Source organism: Pinus tabuliformis, chromosome J, assembly GCF_031772625.1.
Source record: "Pinus tabuliformis cultivar Carrire ecotype Pingquan chromosome J, CPIR1, whole genome shotgun sequence".
Lineage (NCBI taxonomy): Eukaryota > Viridiplantae > Streptophyta > Pinopsida > Pinales > Pinaceae > Pinus > Pinus tabuliformis.
In genome coordinates, this window is record NC_142295.1 from 1,280,193,465 (window position 1) to 1,280,200,364 (window position 6,900).

Here is a 6,900-nt window from a genome sequence, read left to right on the forward strand (position 1 = left end):
GTCACTTTCACATTGACACCTGAAACCATATCAATGGCAACAGACATACCAAACATTGGAGAGCAGTGGCATAAGAAGAAGAAGGTGGAGGGGCATCATTATGAGCCTTACATTAAGGCCAGTTGTTTGAGCCATCTCACGAGAGTTTTTCCATTTAGATTTTTGACAGATGAGTATGCTCCGCTCATGAAATTGATCATGAAGTACTTCAGTTGTGAGGGGAGGTTTTCTCGCCTTTATGCCTACCACATTAGGTTGCTCATGCACTTTACCAGGGTGCGAATGATGAACCTCCCATTTTTCATTTGCGGGAACATAGAGAGGATGAAAAATTTCATGCAACACAAGACCCCTCGACAACAACTCAACAGTGTTTATCACTTTGTGCTTAAATCCGGATTTTGGTGGACCATCAGTTGGGATTGTAGGGTATTTCTTGGGAGGACTTCATCTCTCGTGACTTCTTCAATGCTCCACAGGTGGTATCAGAGGTAGAGCATGAGATAGGGGGGCCATCTAATCAGTATGAGCGACATGAGACTGCTACTATGCTAGTATACATCACCTATCAGAGAGGCAGTAGACCCTTATTTGCAGCAGCGAAGCGAGTGTAATCTCCACTTGGGGTGGAAGGGGCCTTGCTTCCGACATCAGTATCACATAAGCAGGGCAAGGGTAAGGAGCCAGTGCAGGAGGAAGGGCCATCAGGTGAGCGAGAGATCGAGTTGGTTCTCCTCCATGATGATGAGACAGATGCAAAACCAACAAATGCAGAGCTTATAGAGATCATCCAGGAGCAGCAGTCAGTGATTGAGTCCTTATCCCTTGACTTGGAGAGGGCCAAGTTGAACATGAAGTACCTGGAGCATAGAAACAATCAGCTTGAGGACCAACAGAGGATCATGGAGTTGCAAAACATTCATGAGCATCGCCAAGCTGCCCAAAGAAGAAGGGTTGCGCTCAAATCTTTGGAGAAAGAAATCAATGAGGATCGAGAGGCCAACCTTGAGAGGGTCAACATGCATTTGGAGAGACTACTGGATAAAGCTGACCAGGACCTTTCTCTACTCAGACACATGGCTTTCTGTTACAGGGTGTGAAACATGAGTGCACAGGCCCGGATAAGGAACTTGAAGGCAAAATTAAGGAAAGCAACAAGAAAGGCAAAAAGGGCAAAAGAGAAAGATCAGCTTCGAATCTTCGCTGAGGCTTCCTTGGCCCATCATAACACCCCATAGAGATCCTCCAGCCCAAATTTCAAAAAATTTGGGGAAATTTTGGTCACATGGTAATTTTTTGGGCAGAAAACAGGGATTTTCTCTCTGTGCGTCGTGCCATTGGCGGGATGCTAAAATTCTAGATCTCCAAATGAGGAATGGCTTGCATTTTAGATTCAGCATGGAAAATCATGACTACTAGTGTTCGGGCAAGAAATTTTGGCAAGGTATGAGTCTCCAAAAGGTCAAAAAACACCCAAAAATGGCCTCTCTGCCACTTTTTTGACACACAGGAAGTAGTCTTGGGAGAATGAATATTTGGAGGGGCAAATGAACACCAAATGTAAAAATTCCTATTGGGTTAGAAGGTAGACATGCCATTCTTTCCAGCAAGCCCACTTGGGCACATTTTGGACACCTGCAAGTGCCCCAAAACATGCCCCAAAGTAGCATGATGCACAGAGAAAATGGCGCGGCGCACAGAGGAAAAATGGCCAATTTGCTTCCATTTCACGAAATTTCGGCTCGTGAATTCTCCAAGTGGGCCCGCTCATCTACAATTCAGTTTTTTGGCACCAAAGGCGGCATTTAAAGTGTTTTTTCTCCAGATTGGCTTCTATCCAAGTGGCGAAGGAGGGCAAATGGTCACCCAAGACAAATGTCATGTTTGTAGTGCTGCACCTGTAGCTGATGGTTGGCTCTCCATCTCCATTTTGAAATGATTCGAGTAACTCCCCAACCCTTGGGTGTTCTATCTCTTCCTCTCAGATTCTATATATTGTATGCAAGTTATTTGAAAAGTGTTGGTTGGCTTGTAACTTCTGGGAGACTGTGGGAAAGAAACTTTGTTTCTTCACTATGTATTTTTGATAGAGAATTAATGAAAGGCAACCGCTCTGTTTCATGAGATTATTGTGGTTGTGAGTGTAGAAAATGTGTCTCTTATGTTTTCATATGTATTTCGTCATGTTTCATAATTCAATTCATGTTCATTTCCAGTGAAATTTTCTGAGTGAGCTTAGGCAGAATTCAATTTTATTGCTCTGCATGTGGGAAAATTTCATGTTCAGTGTTTTTCTTCTGTTGAAAAGGATTCATGTAACTATGCTCTTTTCACTTTCTTCAACAATCTATTCATTCCGCGTTACATCAAACTAAATTGCTACATTTTTTGCCTACCTTGCCTCATGAAATAATCTATGCCTTTGTATTAAATTCTCTGTTCTTTGCTGAGCATTGGTCCCATACCATCCCAGAAGCTCGGTCATTCATACAAATTATTTCTTGCATCCATATTCAATTACTAGCCTAAGATAAATATTTCATTGTAATTCATCTCAGATAATTTTCGATTATATATTTATTGAGCATGACTAGGAGATAGCCCTCTCCTGCTCTTGTAGGGATAGCTACTAGACTGAGCATGGTTTGTGGTTACCCTAATTTTTTCCTTCCTTCAACCTAAGGCAGATTTAGGTGCTAACATAGTGGTGACTCCACTGGGGAAGAAGTTTACTTGTGGATTGTCTTGCCCTAGTTCATATCTCAAGTTCCGATCTGATTGTTGATGGTGGACGATAATCAGACACTGGAAAGGCTGAAAGCATTCACCTGGCGACTCCATTCACTGAAGAATCCAGCAATCGGTGCTTCATGGTGACTCCACTGCAGAGAGATCAGTAGCTTTGACATTTTAAAAATGGAGTGGATTGCAAGAAGATACGCTCCCATGAGCCGAGATCACATCCCAGGTTTTCCAAATAAAATGCCCAAGGTAGATTGGTCAAAGAATTTGCCTGTGTTCAGAAATGTGGAAGGTAATGACACTGCTCTTCATCTGGTGAAATTTCACATTCATGTGCATAGATTAAAAATCAATTTTTCTGAAGACTGTTTGATGAAAATTTTTATGGCTACCCTAGAAGATGAAGCCCGATCTTGGTATGAAAGTTTGCCTCTTGCTTGTATTTACTGTTTAAAGGATTTTCTTGCCCTGTTCATTGAAAGATATCAAGAATCTTATCCATCATTAAACCTAGTTCATGACTGTTGCAAACATGCTTCTACTTTTATTGAAAGCCTTGAAAAATACTATGAGGATGATAATTTTATGGATGATGAGATCATGGAAGCCTTGTACGAGAATCCATTTCAGCAACATGAAGAGAAACTAGAGGAGTCCCATCAAGATGCTCAGGAAACGTTGCAGCAGAATCAAGATCTTTGTACGGTGGAAAATGAAGGAATTTTGCATCGTGACAGTCAACATGAATTACATGAAATAGATCAGCAGGCTGAAGATTTCCATATGGCTGAAAATGATGAAAGAAGGAGTTTTATTTCAGATCCAGTTGAAATAAATGAGGATACGCAGGAAAATGATGTTCCAATCTTAGAAAATGATGATGATAAACCAGATCGAGAGATAAATTGTGATGAGGAAAAACATGTTGTTCCAGATCTCATAGAAGAGAATTGCATTGTTGACGCTGCCTCAAATGAAGAAGACAGAGTTACAGACCTAACTGCCCTCATCTCATCAGAACACAGCCTTCCTAACAAGGTAATCCAGTCAACTCATGAACAACAAGAGGATATCTTTGTTCAAGTAGGTGAAAAAGTTTCTCTGGATGAATTTATGTAGATGACCGAAATGTCATGCTTGAGTTTCATGAAACATATGAAGTTTCTTTTCTTATGATTAATGAATGTAATGAGAATCTGGCTGTCGTATCATATGAAGATAACCTGCAAGATGTTCAGACTGCCGAAGATCAGACCATTCACAATGCCATTTCAGATTCTTCTTCCTATGTTTCATGTTTTGAAATGTTCTTTGAAACGGAGAGCTACTCATCTAATTGTTCCAAATTGTTTAAGGACCAGGAACATACTCTTATTTGTGAAAAGAGATCAGCATCACAAGAAATGGACACCTTGTTTCTTCAGCAGGAGGAGAATCTTCATGTTTTTCAGGATCCAATGGCAGATTTGTTGTAGTCAGCAATGAAGGTGATTATTGCAGTATTCAGTGATGAAGGAGATCATGGTAAACTGTGATTTTGGAGGCCCAATTACCAATATCTGTTGTTGACCAGAAAATCTGATCCGGAGAATCAATCAAGCAGGCATCTACTTGATTGGTTACATTGGAAGACACATTACACATGATTATACATATTGCATTAGTATGCAGGTGGCTGTCATCATGATTTGAAACCCTCAAATCTTGATGGACTGCTGACATTGAATAAGTTTTGTTAGTTCTTATTTTAGTTAAGTCAGTCATGAGTCAGTTCCTTTTACATTGAGTCAGTTTTTTTCAGTCATTGTAAGTACAAATTTGAGTTAGTCCGAGTCAAGTTTCAGTCAATAAATGAGTCAAGAGTTGCGTGTCATTTATCGAAATAATGACTCCATAGCGCAATGGAGAAAAGGCACTGTCTAGCTCCTCTAGAGATCTGCTATTCTTGGCACCTCCAAAGAGCTAACATCCCCCATTGGAGCCAATGTTAGAGTCGTTCTGGTCAGCCCTCCGTCAGAGATCAAAAATCTTTGTGCATTTCAATTTTAGGTGTCCTGCTCCATTCACTTAGCTGCATTCTGCTAGGGGCATGCCATAATCTGATGGAGAAGGTCATGCTAGTCATTTACCCTCATTTATGGATCCTGTTGGCTCAGGTCTTTTGTCGATAATCACCAAAGTCCATGACAGTCAAGGTCTGGTCCTTTAAAGGACAAAAGTCATTTTCTATGTTTAGGTCTAGGAATTCATCAATTTTGTCTTTAAAACATGTCCAGTAAAGCCATGCAGGCTAGAGTGAGACCCTTACACAGTTATGGTTCAGAGAGCTTCATCGTCATGTGGATAGACTTCGACTCTTCTTCAAAACTCTGTTTTGAAGAAAAGTCAAACAGTGTCATTTATGACAAAATTTTCCAAAAAAGTCGCCAGTTGATTTTTTCAGATGCAATCATGGCTTCTGTGGCCAAATGCCCTGTCGTACATTTCTTGCAAAGAGTGCCAAAAATTTCATCATTTGAGCCAAAATTTCAAAGAAAAAGTGAAAATCAGGGTGTATTAAAGTCAATGGAAAAAGTGTTGAAACAAGACATTAGAAAAGTGGGTTTTTGTAAAAGTTAATTTAAAAATGACCTCCAAGCCTATATAGACAAAATCACCTTAAGACAAGCTCTTTCTGCAAGCAAGGCAGTCGAAGAAAGGTGCAAGGTCGAAGAGTTGAAGAGTGAAGTGGTTTGGAGCAGTTTAGGGTGATCTCAGAGCGTGCGACGCACACACAAAGGAGCGCGGTGCACTCATTGGACACGATGCACATAGAGCCCATCCACTGTGTAAATTCGCCACTGGTGCAGCACACTCAGAGCGTGCAGCGCACTAGGCATTGTGCGCGGCGCATAGGGATATAAAGCCCAAAAACCAACTAATTCGCCCAAACATTTTGTGGATGCTCATCAAATTTGAAAGGTAGGCAACCTACCTCCACTTTTGCATCAAACTTGAAAGGAATAGCATGGTTTTAGGATTATAAATCAAATGCAAAAATTTTTATAAAGCAAACAAAAGAAGACACAAAGAAAACACGAGGCTAGGGTTTGTGCTACAGTGACAGTGCTGCCAAGGTGTTTTTCCTACCCTACCCCTATTACTCATTCCCCTAGGCTATTGTCCCCATAATCACTACCCTAACCCTACCAAAAATCATACTCCCTTTTCCCCCTTCCTATTGCTCAAAAAACCCAAACCCTACCTTGCCAACAACACAAACCCTACCCCATCATCACAATACCAAAACTCCTCCCAAATCCCTAACAAATTCTCCCTATAACCCCTGTTCCCATTTCATCATTCCCCTCCTAATACTCCCTTGTTTAATTGTCCCCGTGGTGGGAGATTGTCAAAGAAAACTCCAGCTCCACTGTAATCAAAGGGCAGCCTAAATTCAGTTTACAAACAGCAGTAATGGCCTCCAAAGTTTCATCAGAATATGAGGAGGAGACCCACAGTGATACAGCTTTAGGAGAAAGGGCCCACAGGAGACATCACCGTAGTGGCGGAAACCTTAGAGATGAGCCAAACTCCCTCACTGAGTTGCAGGTATGCCCTCTGGCTATGTCTTGTTTCCAACACTTAGCATGTTTTGAATTTTTTCAGAGGGTGGAAAATGTCAGAGTTCATCATGAGTTGGCCGTCTTTTTGCACTTCAACTACCTGGAGGATAGTCTATCTTGGCTGGGGTCACTTTCACATTGACACCCGAAACCATATCAGTGGCAATAGGCATACCGAACATTGGAGAGCTGTGGCATAAGAAGAAGAAGGTGGAGAGACATGATTATGAGCCTTACGTTAAGGCTAGCTGTTTGAGCCATCTCACGAGAGTTTTTCCATTCAGATTTTTGAGAGATGAGTATGCTCCGCTCATGAAATTGATCATGCAGTACTTCAGTTGTGAGGGGAGGTTTTCTCGCCTTTATGCCTACCACATCAAGTTGCTCATGCACTTTACCAGGGTGCGAATGATGAACCTCCCATTTTTCATTTGTGGGAACATATAGAGGATGAAAAATTTCATGCAGCACAAGACCCCTCGACAGCAGCTCAACAGTGTTTATCACTTTGCTCTTATCTGGATTTTGGTGGACCATCAGTTGGGATTGCAGG